The sequence below is a fragment of the Papio anubis genome, chromosome 3 (assembly GCF_008728515.1).
Source record: "Papio anubis isolate 15944 chromosome 3, Panubis1.0, whole genome shotgun sequence".
Classification (NCBI taxonomy): Eukaryota; Metazoa; Chordata; class Mammalia; order Primates; family Cercopithecidae; genus Papio; species Papio anubis.
This window is the reverse complement of record NC_044978.1, coordinates 138,732,093-138,747,128: the sequence shown is the minus strand read 5'-3', so window position 1 is coordinate 138,747,128 and position 15,036 is coordinate 138,732,093. Positions and strand designations below refer to the sequence as shown.

Genomic DNA, 15,036 nt, shown 5'->3' with positions numbered 1-15,036 from the left:
TCTGTGAACATGCAATGAGGTCTCTCTTAAATTATAGCAGTTCTCTGGCTTTCACAGTGTGCCTTAAGCTGGCTGTGAGCTACTTCGGGCCCATCTTTTTCTTTTCTAAAGTCTTTAATGCTGCCAAAACACCAAAATCCTAACAGTTATCCATGCCCCTATGCCCATCAAATGCAACAGCCACATGTCTTTCTTTTCACCCGTACCTCATGAAAAATTATTTCATTGAAAGTTGTGGTCATTGTGATGCCACTGCATGCCAAGGTCATTGTCAGCTCCCTGACAACTAGCAGTCCTTATGGCCTTCAAAGAGGGAAGCAATCTAATTTAACCCCATCCTAGGTACCTATGTTCTAGGAATACCACGGATTATAATTAGTTTTGCCTGACTTCTTTCGAAATCAGAGTTTGAGGCCAAGTTTACATGTCAATAATTCTTTGGTGAGTACAGGGAAGGAAAAGTAAGGGAAAGGGGAAATGAGGCAGGACAGGAGGGAAAACAACTATAAGGTGGTACATTAACAAACTGGCTACAGCCTTGCAAGAAATCGCAATAAGCTACAAGTCTCAGGAATATATCCACAGAGGATAAATGGAGACCATTTGTCTCAGCTCCTTTCTATCTCCTACCACCCATGGGTCAGTGTTTGCTCCACAGCATAACTTTCTTGTATTACTATTTTGAGGCCTGACCCCTCCAAGCAACTGCCGGCGAAGCTTGAGGCTTTGTAGGTCTAGATGGGGCACATCATGCTTTGAATTTGTTACGACTCTTACCCTAAAGGTCACAGGAAGGCTGTACCAAAGTGGAGGCTAAGATGACCTATATGGTATCAAAGATGAGGTTACAATGAAAATGGCCAGGGCTTTACAACCACAAGAATGACATGAGCTGCTACTGTGGCCACTCTAAAAAGGAAGTAGGACAAGCAACTGAGGTTTGAGAAGGGAGCCAAATGAATCTGGGCAGATAAATCAACAGGGCCCAGTATAAATTTTATGCCAATGTATGTTAACATTTAGGCTGGGTGCAGTGGCTCACACCTGTAATCCCAGCACTTTGAGAGGCCAAGGCATGAAGATCACTTGAGGCCAGGAGTACAAGACTAACCTGTGCCACATAGCAAGACCTCATCTCTAGCAAAAAAAAGAAAAAATTCTAGAAAGTTTACACGAAAGAGCAAATATAAATGTAATTTTGAAAAACTGATTCAAATAGAAACAGGAGGCCTGAAAACTCACAACAAATAAGAAATCTAAGTAGTTTAAAAGTAATCTCGTAAGTTCAGATAATTTTACAAAGTTCTATCAAACTTTTAAGAAACAAAACCTAATATCATACAAGTTCATCCAAAAAACAGAAAAATTACTTACATTCCTGACCTCATTCCATTAGGTTACTATACCTCAATTCCTAAGTGTCTTATTGACAATAGGAAATAAAATTAAAAGCTAATCTCGCAATAATCCACTTCTAGAATGGCAGTATGAGGAGCTCCACAGACCCACCCTCTCCAGCCAAAACAACCATACAAGTAAAATTTTAAATTAAAAAATTAAGAAAACACGTAAAGTCTCTGGAAATTGTCTTAAGAGCCAGAAGCAGATCAAGAAACATTAATTCAAAGAAGTATACTAAATCTTGATAAGAACAGTAAGAGTCTATGATCTCTGAGCATAACATATCCCCTCCTTCCCTACCTCCAGTTCAGTAAGAGAGAAACTCCACTTCCTGTGGATGTGGACAAGAAAATGGGGCTCCAAGTCAAAGAATAAACTCTCTCACCAGGAGGGAGGGGCCACCAGCATTTCTCATCCCCCCAGCTCTAAACTACAATGGCTACATTTCTGGTGAGCATGGCCAAGTGGTCAGAGCTTCCTTCCTCCACCAGTCCCTACTCACAGGATAAAGGCTCTACACCCAGCACCAGCAGGCAGAGAATACTGGTGCCCCAAACGCCTTCACTTTAGCTCATTCATAGTACAAAGTTTCCATACCAGAAGAGGTAAGATAAGGAGACCAGAGGCTACCATCTCAGCCCAGCACCGTGCTAGAAAAATCATGGTGTCATTCCAACAAGCTACTACTCCCTCCAGATCACTGGCTCCAGATCAATGGCTCAGAGATTTTGCCCAGAGGGAGAGACATCTTGTAAAAACAGAGAGCTTCAAAATTCTCACTTAAAGGGACTAACTTCAACTGAAACAGCAGAGTATAAGGGAAGTTCAAGCCTAAGGGTACTCTCGAAACAATGAAGACTTTGGTGATAAGCAATTAAGATTAAGCTAGTAGATCCACAAGAGACATAAACTATATTATAAGCCAGATAGTTTACTATAGAGAAATAGGAAAAGAGTTAAGAGCCCTCCTGGAATCAGAACAAACCTCAAACACCAGCCTCAAAAACTACCCCAGCAGAGTGGCCTGAAACTAATCAGATCAGACTATGAAGCAAGTTATGACTGGAGCACTGTCACAACAATAGAACAATCGACCAGCAATTAGTGGATCCTAATAGCTGGTGTGATAACAACAGAGGTAAGCAGCTCGACAAAGATGTAAGGGAAAGAGACTGTCAGAGAGAGCCCTGCTAGAAACCCTTTCATCCAAAGGTAACTGTGGACATGCCCAATGCTGCATCCACCATTAGAGAAGTAATATCAAAGACTTCACCTAGCAGTAAAATAGTCCAGCCAGGTCACCAAACAAGCAAATAACAAAAACAAGCATTAGGAGTGGAGGGAAGCAGATTCCAGCGTTACAATATATTACTTAAAATGTCCAGTTCTCAACAAAAAACTACAAGACATACAAAGAAACAGGGAAATGAGACCAACATACAGGGAATTAAAGCAAGCACCAGAAACTACCTGTGAGAGAGACCAGATGTTAGATTTGACAAACAAAGCTTTCAAAGTAGCCACTATAAATATGCTCAATGAAATAAAGGAAACCATGCTTAAAGAAATAAAAGATGATGTGATCATAATGTCTCATCGAATAGAAAATATGAATAAAGAGATAGAAATTTTTCAAATTGGAATTCTGGAGATAAAAACTATAATAATTGGTCAGGTTCAGCAGTTTACACCTGTAATCCCAGCACTTTGGGAGGCCAAGGTAGTTGGATCACTTGAGCTCAGGAGTTCAAGACCAGCCTGGGCAACATAGCGAAACCTCATCTCTACAAAAAAATACAAAAAGTAGCCAGGCATGGTCACATGCACCTGTGGTCCAGCTACCAGGAAGGCTGAGATGGGATGATTGCTTGAGCCTGGGAGGTTGAGGCTGCAGTGAGCCAAGATCACACCACTACACCCCAGCCTGGGTGACAAAAAAAAAAAAAAAAACATTAAAAAATGAAAAGTATAATAACTGATATGCAAAACTGAGTAGAAGGGATTATCTGTTCAACTGACAGAAGAATGAATAAACAAAGAAAATAGGTCAATGGAGATTATACAATCTGAAGAACAGGTTTTTAGAAATGAAGAAAAATAAGCAGAACCTCAGAGAAATGTAGGACACCATTAAGCACATATATATGGAAGGGGGCTACCAAAAAGAGGAGGAAAAAAAAGGAGCAAAAAAAATTTGTTTCAAGAAGAACTGAAAACTTCCAGTTTGATGAAACATTGACCAAAAACAATAATCCAGGAAGCGCCACAAATTCCAGGCAGAATAAACACACAATAGTAAAAATACTGAAAGACAAAAACAGAATATTTTGAGAGCATATAAATAAAGATGACTCTTTACATACAAGGAAACTGCATTGCAGTTAACAGGTAACACAGAAACAATGGAGGCTCAAAGGCACCAGGAAAATAATGTTCAAAGTGCTAAAATAAAAAAACTGTCAACTATGAGTCTTATGTCCATTAAAATGATCTTTCAAAAATGAAGGTGAAAATATAGGTGTAAATATTTATCATTGGCCGGGTGAAGTGGCTCAAGCCTATAATCCCAGCACTTTGGGAGGCCGAGGCGGGTGGATCACGAGGCCAGGAGTTTGAGACCAGCCTGGCCAAGATGGTGAAACCCCATCTCTACTAAAAATACAAAAATTAGCCAGGCGCAGTGGTGGGTACCTGTAATCCCAGCTACTCGGGAGGCTGAGGCAGAAGAATCCCTTGAACCTGTGAGGTGGAGGTTGCAGTGAGCTGAGATCATACCACTGTACTCTGGTCTGGGTGACAGAGCAAGACTCCATTTCAGAAAAAAAATAAAAAGTATTATCTTATATTAGGCAATGGTTTAATATGATACCAAAGCATAAAAACAAAAGAAAAAATAGATATATTGGACATTATAAAAGTTGAAAATATTTTCGTTTCCATGGACACCATCAGGAAAGTGAAAAGAAAATCCAAAGAATGAGAATATTTGCAAATCATATATCTGATAGGAGACTAACATTTAGAAAACCTAAAGAACACTTACAATTCCATAACAAAAAGATACATAACTCAATTTCTTAAAATGGACTAAGGATCTGAATAGACATTTCTCCAACTAAGACATACAAATGGCCAATAAACACATGAAAAGATGCTTGATATCATTAGCCATCAGGAAGACACAAATCAATGCCACAATGACACAGCACTTCATTCTGACTAGAACAGCTATTTTCAAAAAGACAGATAATAATACATGTTAATGAGGATGCAGAGAAACTGACACCCCATATACTGGGGATGTATACTGCTATAGGCACTTTAGAAAACAATCTGGATGTTCCTCAAAAATATTAAACACAGAGTTATCATATGACCCACAACTCCACTCCTAGGTATATACCCAGGAAAAATGAAATATATGTCCACATAAAACCTTGGGCATATATGTTAATAGCAATATTATTAATATTAACCAAAAAGTGTAAACAACACAAATGTCCATCAACTAATGCATAAATATGTAGTATATCAATGCAATGGGATATCATCTGGCAATGAAAATGAATTAAGTAGTGGACACATGCTACAATATGGACGAACATCAAAAATAATATGCTAAGTGAAGGAAGCCAGTCACAAAAGATCATATATTGTATCATTCCATTTTATGGAATGTCTAAAACAGACAAGTTTATAGAGACAGAAATTAAATTGGTGGCTACTTAGGGCTAGTGGGGTTGGGGGTAATAATAAGGTGACATGAAAAAAAGCTAATCTCATTAATGAACACATGCAAGAATCCTAAATGAGACATTAGCAAACCAAATCTAGCAGTCAATTAAAAAGATTATTAATTACACGTCATGATCAAATTGAGTCTATCCTAGAAAATAAGAGCAATTTAACATTATGAAATCAACAAATGTAACCCAACAAATGTAACACAGAGATTAAGGGAAGAAGGAAACTTTTATGATCTCAAAGATACAGAATAATAATTTGATACAGCTTAATATCCACTTATTATGAATATAAAATAAAATACTTAGTATATTAGAAATATAAGAGAACATCCTTTTTTATTTTTTTAAGATGGAGTCTCACTCTGTCACCCAGGCAGGAGTACAGTGAACTGATCTCGGCTCACTGCAACGTCCGCCTCCCGGATTCAAGCAATTCTCTTGCCTCAGCCTCCTGAGTAGCTGGGACTACAGGTGCCCGCCACCACACCCGGCTAATTTCTTGTATTTTTAGTAGAGACAGGGTTTCCTCCTGTTGGCCAGGCTGATCTCGAACTCCTTGTCTCAGGTGATCCACCAGCCTCTGCCTCCCAAAGTGCTGGGATTAGAGGCGTGAGGCACCGCACCCGGCCAAGAACAACCTTAACACGATAAATGTATATATAAAATTTAGATCAGTTATCATTCTTAATGGTGATGTTAGATTTAGACTCTACGAGAAAAAGAAAATATGATCATTATCACTATTTCTATTCTATACTATATTCTAGTTCCTAGCCAGGCAGTACACTAGGACAAAAATAAAAGAAAATATCAAATACTAGAAAGGAAGAGAGAAAACTATAATTCATAGAAATATAACTGTTTTCATAGAAAGTCCCTCAAAATCTAAAGAAATTTTATTAAAATTAGTAGTAAAATTTGCAAGGTAGCTGAATATAGGATCACCATACTGAAAAAAAGGGAACTTCTATTCAAACAAAAAAAACTGGAAAACATGCTTAATAATTGATACTGTTCATAAGAGCAAAACAATAAGGTACCTAGGAATAACTTTAAAAAAACACATGCCAGATTTTTAAAGAATTTTTTCAATTTCATAACTTAAGTAAAATGCCATGAAACTACCTAAGTAATGATATACGCCATATCTCTTAATAAAGACTTAATATCATAAAGATGACAATTCTCCCAAATTCATCTTTAAATTCACCGCAATTTCAATTTAAAACTTGAAAAGTTTATTATAAAATGTATACGGAAGAGGAAAGGACCAATAGATAAGATTTTCCTAAAAACGGAGGAAAAGAGGAAGGGAGTCATTGACCAGGTATCGAGACTCACAATAAAACTTCAATAATTGAGGCAGTGTAATATTATCACAAGAATAAAAACCAGACCTATGGAGCAAAATTTAAAAGCTCAGAAACCGGCCCTCATGTATGTGTAGAGAAATTTGACATACAACAGAGCTGACATTAATGGACAATTACTCTAGAATGAAAGGATAAATACATTCAATAAATTGCATTTGGACAATAGGTTATACATAAACAGGTTACACATATTTATATAGAAAAAAATGGAATTGGACCTTAACTCACACCTCACAAATAAAATTCAATTACAGATAGATGAAGACTATTAAGAGAATATCATTACGATGCTGGGGTAGACAAAGATGATTTAAACAAGGCACAAAAACTATAAACCATAAATTAAAAGAATGAAAAATTTGACTACATTAAAATTGAGAACTTCTGTCAGTAAAGCTACATAAAAAGGTAGAGAAACCCTTAGTCATAAAAAGATGTCTGCAATGCATTTAACTAAAAATTAGCATTCATAATAAACAAAAAAAAAATCCCTAAAAGTCACTAAGAAAAGAATAACCAATCTAATATGAAATCAGCAAAAGAAATGAACAGGCACTTCACAAAGTTGGCAAAGGAGAAGAACAAATGGACAAAATGCATGAAAATATGGCTCATCATCATTAACAATCATGAAAACATCAGTTATGAACCCAGTAAGAAATTTTAAACCTGGATATTAGAAAATATTTAATAAATTTGAAAATATTAAGTACGAATTACGATGAGGTACAATAGGAATTATCCACATGCTGCTGGTAGGAATGTGAACTACTTTGGAAAACAATATAGCACCATTTTATACATTTAAAAAAGAGCACCCTGTTACTGGTGCACCAAGAGTTAATACAAGAAGCCCATAACATCATTCTTTATAATAGCAGATACATAGAAATATCCTATTAGGAAGTAAATGGAAAAATAAATTGTGATCTATTCCCCAATAGAATATCACAAAGCAATGAAAGTAAGTGAAATACATCTTCAAGCAAAATGGATGAATTTCAAAAACATAAATTTGAAGGGAAAAATAAAACGCAGGACACTACCTAAAAGAGTGGTATTTTTATAAAGCTCAAAAACATGCTGGTTAGGTATACACACATCTATGATAAAATTATTTTTTAAAAACCAGTGAATAATAAACACAAAACTCAGGTTAGTGTTTACTCAGATGGGAAGGAAAGAAGCCAAATGCAACTGAGGACTGCATAAGAGGCTTACAAGGTATTGGTATTACTTTGTTTCATAAGCTGACTATTGGATGTACAAACATTCACTCTATTTATTACTATTATATATCCTTTAAGAGAAGAACTATTTCATTTAAAAACTTTACATATATATGTGTATATATATGTGTGTATGTGTGTGTGTGTGTGTGTGTGTATGTGTGTGTATATATATATTTTTTTTTAGATGGAGTTTTGCTCTTGTTGCCCAGGCTGGAGTGCAATGGCACAATCTCAGCTCACTGCAACCTCTGCCTCCCTGGTTCAAGCAATTCTCCTGTCTCAGCCTATCAAGTAGCTGGGATTACAGGCACCCACCACCACACCCAGCTAATTTTTGTATTTTTAGTAGAGATGGGGTTTCATCATGTTGGGCAGGCTGGTTTTGAACTCCTGACCTCAGGTGACCCACCCACCTCAGCCTCCCAAAGTGCTGGGATTACAGGCGTGAGCCACCATGCCTGACTAAAACTTCTATATTTTTTAAAAGCAAGGAAACAGCAGGAATCAGACAACTTGTTTTCTGGCTCAATCTCTGCTACTATAAGGGCCTTTTCACATAACACAGAACCATCTTAAATCTCATTTTGCATATCAAAAAAGGGTTTCAATTATATTCTTTTAAGGTCACTTCTGCCATTGACTACAAGGATTTCTGCATGAATAGCTTTTTGCCTTTAAATAATTCCTGTAGTTATTAAGTAAAACTCAGAACCATAATAACAGAAAAAAGATTGGGGTTAATTTGCATTTCTTTTATAAATACAATAAAATTATATATCAAAGGTAACGGCCAGTATTTGTAAGCAGTAAAAACTCCTGTTTATCTTTCTTTTCCTTTTTTTAAATAAAAATAACATGAAGTAGTTCTTACCTATTCAAAACTACTTTCATTTTGGGGTCCTTCACATTTTGTTTTGTTTTTTTTTTTTTCTGAGCCTTACGGAGATTTCATGGATATAACTGAAATATTAACACTTATCTTAAAATATGAGTGAAATTAAATAGATACTCTGCTGGTAGAATTACAAATTAGAATGACTGGAAAGCAACTGGTGATACATATAAAAGCCTTCATATAAATATTAAAGGACCTATTCATAAAGATGTTCACTGCACTATTATTTATGATAAAAATATGGAAAATGTATAGGAATGAATATTTCCAGTCATTAATTAAAACAGTATTTTGAAGAATATGTAATGATATGAGGAGAAATTCATAAAATCATTTCAAGCAAAAATAAAATACAAAATTAAGATGGTAATTCACACTTTTGCTGGCATATGTAAAAATAATTCAGGAGAAAGAGTAAAGGAAATATATCAAAATGGTAACAAATAACACGCTCTAAGTGGTACAGTTTCAGGTGATTTTCTTTTTTCTTTCTGGCCTGTTCCTGTATTTTATAATGTTTCCATTGAACACGTATTCATTTAATAATCAAGTCTTGCAGAATCAAGACATAGCAATGTAGTAACTGAATGGATTCTGACTCTGGGGTATTACAAGTTTTGTTTTCTACCATTTGAATGAGCACAGTTTAATAGAAAATTTCAATTCTGATGTTGTTCTCTAGACAGTATTAAGTAATTCTGCTTGAAATACATCAAGATTCCTTACCACAACTAAAACACATATACAAGTAGCTAAATAACTGCATTTGCTGAAGAATTTTCTAATGCAACTGAGCTGACGAAAGAAAAAAAGAGAATGAGAATACTTTGTGTTTATTATGTAAGTGAGCAAAATGATACCAAAATTTATTTAGAATTAATTTTCACTTCATGAAGAAAAAAGCCCAGGAGGAAGGAAAGCACAACGGTCCCCAATCAAGAAAGCTGTCTTAAAGGCTTATGATGCATCACCATAAAATTTGCTTTTAACATAAAACAGTCTTGTTTTACTATTCTTTGATAAAATACTTCCAAATATTTCCTTGCTTTTCTTTTGTATAGATAATACAAACATTATTAAAGTGATTTTTAAAATAACTTATACCTCAAAATTATTCTAATACAGAGGAAATAGTGAGGAAACAACAAAAATTTCAAAAGAGAAACCTTCAGACTTCCAAAGAAAAAAGGCTAAGCTCCGCCTCCCAGGTTCATGCCATTCTCCTGCCTCAGCCTCTGGAGTAGCTGGGACTACAGGCGCCCGCCACCACGACCAGATAATTTTTTGTATTTTTAGTAGGGATGGGGTTTCACCATGTTAGCCAGGATGGTCTCGATCTCCTGACCTCGTGATCTGCCCGCCTCGGCCTCCCAAAGTGCTGGGATTACAGGTGTGAGCCACCACATCGGTCAAAGGCGATTAATTTCTAACCGTAGTAATAATATTTGAAACAGATGTCTATCTACTTTCAAATTCAAACTGGATCACGGTTTACACAGTTTAATAAAACTTTAATTAAGGCTCTGCAGTAGTGTAAACTGATCATGTCATGCAACTAAACACTTGCTTAATATTAAAATCTATTCAAGCTTCACTAATGCTAAAGTTAACCAGACATTTCATAATTCATCCAAGGGAAAATGTCATTCAAATTAATAAAAACATAAAATTTACCCTCTTATTTTACTACATAAACTTTTTTTTAGAAGCAAGCATTTGAAATAGAGATGGAAATATCTTAAATTGGAAAAAAGGAAAGGAAACAACTTTGTTTCTAAAGAGCTTCTTTTTTGAAATTAGGCACTTATATTTCAATATGAACATTTTGCAATCAAATAATTTGGGGGCTTAGAAACATTTAATAAGAAAATAGTTTCTCCTTAAAATTGATCAATTAACTGTACATTTTCCTCATTCTGTTTTAGGAGGACAGTCTCATATAGCAACCTGGTAAAGTAAGCTGAGTGCCAATGCCATTTAAGACATCTAAAAATAAAGAACAAGAGTGAACATTTATTGAACAACTATTATATGCCAGGTATTTCGTGTAATTCCCACAACATCCTTACTGAATTGGTATTCTTATTATCTTCATTCTACAGATGAGGACACTGAGTGGGAGAGCTGGAATACAAACTCAGATATCTGCCTCGAAAGTTCAGTATAGAACCATCTACACTAGTTTTAGTCAAAATACAGAAGAGAATTTTTTTTCCTTTTTCATGTCCCAGAATGCATTTTTAAAACAAATGCAACAAATTATACATTTAAAAAATTCTAAGGTTCCTCACGTACTTTAAAAATAAAAATTTCTACCATTATGAAAAAATAAAGATCAGAACCATACAAAAGAAAGTCAGTTAATCAACACTGACCAAGCATCTTTTGGGTTCTATATTCCATTTTATAAAATATATAGAAAGAAACAAACAAGTTTTGACATTTCATACAGCTAAAACTGTGAGGATAGAAGTACACCAACAATTCAGGAAACTAGTAATTACAAATTGATTTTGCAAGAACAACAAGAACAGAGAAGAGTACATAAGAATGGAAGATAGTGCAGGCAGAGAAAGGGAGGGACTGAGTCAAATGGAATGAGATGAACAAAATATTTTCCCAAAGTGAATTATGAATCAGGTTCCAAAGAAAGAGAAAAGCACAAGAAGAAAAAATTCATAAATAAAACTTATACATGGTGGGTATAAAGGTTATCCAATTTTTTTTCATTTTTAATCCAACTTCTAAGAAAAGAGTCCACATAAAGCGAACTTGCCTTACTCTGTTTCACATTCTTTCTCATTTCTGATTCAAGGGTTTTATTATCATGAACCCTAATCCATTCACTATGGACAAGAACATTTTTTGTATTACTTAAGAACCTCAAATGTTTTCCTTAAGAGCAAACAATTCATGTAAAACAAGCAACTCTGCAGTTTTTAGTGGAGGCTTCCTATTTTATACTAAGAGCAAATGCTCCAAGATGAATTTCTAGGGGCTTTGATTATCTGTCCTCTCAACCGTATTTTAGCTAGCTTGATAAATATAATTTTCCTGTTAGCATATACTGACGGGCCATAGGGCAGGTTGCACAGAAGCATGATGAGATTAAAAATTTGGTACGGGTTATCTAGAAAACACCTCTGAAATCCCCACACATATAAAAATAATAGAGTTGACTGCTATATGAAAATATAGTCTCTTAAAAAGAAATTACTAATCAACCTGAAAATAATAAGCATGTATCAGGTTTCCCAGACATTTTCAAGAAATCTGAACATTTAAACAATCAGAGAACAGTATGAATAAATAATATTTTAGGAAAATAATACAACGGGCATTAACCTTTCAAAGAGGGAACCAGTTCAACTGCATAACACTTTAACCTGGTTCAGTTTTTGTTTTCATATTACCAAGAGTTTTTAAAAGAGACTTCCTGTGGGGAGTCAGAGAAGCAAAGATAACCGATGAGGTACGCAGGGAAATTATCCCTTATTGATTAGTGAAAAGTTGTAATCACAGAGACTAATTTATCATGTTGCTGGCAACCTCTGCCTATTTTTTATCTCTGGTAAAATTAGCCATTATAATCTAATACAGTCAAACATGAAACCGCATCTGACTTCTGAACAAAATCATTTCAACAACTGCATTAAAAGTTCTTAGCAAATAATTCTAAGAAAAGAATACAGTATTTATTGTGGCAGAATTATTTTCTACTAACCAAAATAATTTACGACTCCCAAGTAATGAGTTTATTCATAAAATTGTGTAAATGGTACTCTGTATAATTATTAGATTTGTAAGCATCAGTCTCATATAAAGAATTACAAAATCTTAGAGCTGAAAGGTTTAGAAGGGACTTAAGTCATAAACACTCCCTTCTGTCTCTGAAATTCCAAAACCACCAGAGGAAAAAAGGTACAAAGATGAAACAGTTATGGTACCTTGCTCTAAAGGAACTAATGCTATATGCTACTATTATTAACCAAGAAAAGATTTTCCCATTCCAGTTAGCCAATCTTCCATTTTAAGTGATCAGCCCAGATTCTAGATCATGACCTTTCCTGTCTCTCAACTGTACGCTCTTTTCTACATACTACTTGACTTCCTCTCCTGAAAAAGAGAACAGATGTAAAATGCTAAAATAAGAACAATAAATGTATTGAAACATATTACTCTATCTCATCCATTACTGTGATGAAAAATTACAAACAAAAAATTATTTGACCTGAGAAATGAGAACACAAAGAAGATTTGAATTATATGAGATTAAGAAAGTTAAAGTAAAAAATAATCAACTAGTCCTTCCTTATTATATGGTTTCATAATACAATTAAGAAGGGTCATTCGATGATTTAAATGGCAGGTAAAATTAAAACAAATAAAAGGAAATACCCTTGACATGCATAACAAGCCTCCAGAATACACAAAGTCACAGAACAGAGGTCGCATCGTTAAATCCAGTAACATAATTTTAAAATAAGCTGCATCATTAGTGAAGCAAACATCTGATTATTTATGTTCAACATAAATATAATTTTCCATAATGGAAAAATTATATTTTGGAATCTAAGGAGTCACTAAGGAAGCTTTCTATTTGTTACAAATTATACTATATCTTATTACATTTTTGCAATATTTATATTTCTTTGGAAAATCAAGTGGTGACTACTGGATTAGCAAAAATGTGTTCATTTAACACAGAGATAGTACCTGTAATATCAAATATTTTAAATATTAAATATTTTAAAAAGCAAATTTGCTATTTTACTTTTAACATCATTTTAAACCTTGCTTTCCTCATAACTCCTTGGCTATATGTAAAATATATGTTTAATCTAGTTATTATGGAAACTAAAGATTTCTTTTGTACAGTAACTCTGCCTCAGCTGAACTCCACTGTCACAGCCAGTAGGCCTTACTGCATTTTGCTCTGCAAAAAAAAAAAACAACATCATGCTGAAGACAAAGGGGAGGTCCTCTCTGGAAAAGGTTTGTGAAGATATGAAGCCAGCTGGCTGGCTGGCAGACGATGACAGTATGGGCAGGCTGCAAACCAGCCTGGAAAACTGCAGTCATTTCATTGCCATCCACTCTGGTGCATTCTGATAAATCAAATCAGAAGGATAAAGTATAGGTAATATCCCTATTACAGATGATGACTAGAGTCACTAAAATATTAGAGAAAATTTAATCACAGGAGTTACAAGATGAAACTCTTCTTGAAAGTTTTTATTGTGGTTTTTAGTACATACTTTCTGGTCTTCCTGGTAATTTAACATCAATCCTCCATCAAGTCATACAACGAGTGTATGTCACGGTGCTTCCTTCAAAATAATTTTAAGTTTAAAAATATCATTTCAGATATTATCAACTGACTTCAAATGAGTCTTTTTCTTCATCTTGCATCCCTCTACCCTTAGCAAGTTACCTGGGCTATCCAGTTCCTCACATTCACTAAAATGTCACTGTAGTTAAGACAATATAGGGATCAAACAGAAAAGTCAATATCAGTAAATATGTGGTAACTTTGCTCTAAAAACACATTGCCAGTACTCTCTGTATAGAAATGTTATATAACTGAAAGGGTAGAATAAGGGAGAGTACATCATTTAAAGTTCAAAATATATTTTTCCATAGATTGTAAACATTGTCTCTCTTTATCCACCTCTCTCCTCAGGATATGATCAATAACCCATCTCCATCTTGAAGGCTCTTTAATTATCAACCTTTGTGCTCTAACAGCACCTTCCACATGGAATGACCATCTCATACAGCTGTCACACATGTCTCCTTGCCTCAGGGGTCTTTCAAGCTCATGAACCACCAAGGCTGATTGTCAGTCATCTTTGTTTCATCAATAACCAGTAGAATAACTGGCTCTAACAGACCTCCAACATTTGAGTATGGATTTAGAAGCAGAGGGTCCTACATTAGAATCCAGCACTACAACTGGCTGAACCTCACTGTGCATTAAAATCTTTCATCTGTAAAATGGGTTGACAGTAACTACTATCTTCAATGTGACCGGCCTAGCACACTGCCTAGCACATATAAAAGAAAACCACGGTAGCCTCTTGGGTGGGTGGGTGTGTGTGTGTTTTCTGCTGTTACTTGTATATAACTGCATTTCAACCATCCACATTAAGTTTAAATGTCACCTCTTTTATCCACAGCCCTTCATGTTTCCCTAATTTCGTGTTGTAATTATTTCTTAGCAATCTGACAAATTTCTAAGGTCTGTGTATGCTAAAGTATAAGGTCACGGAAGAATTTAACACATATAATCATGGGAGGGGGTCTAGCTTTTAATTTTCTTTTTAACAGGGGTAATCATGTCTCGGTAAGTTAAAACTTGTGTAGATCCTCAAGGGAGAAACCAGTCA

General features: G+C 35.1%; 1 long non-coding RNA gene across 1 annotated transcript; it reads left to right on the top strand.

The window, feature by feature from the left end:
* The first annotated feature begins 360 nt into the window (after positions 1-360).
* Positions 361-14,416, top strand: LOC103884497. The gene is made up of 3 exons (XR_004182800.1): positions 361-441; positions 10,573-10,685; positions 14,331-14,416. It is a non-coding gene; the product is annotated as an uncharacterized LOC103884497 (long non-coding RNA).
* Positions 14,417-15,036: the final 620 nt, after the last annotated feature.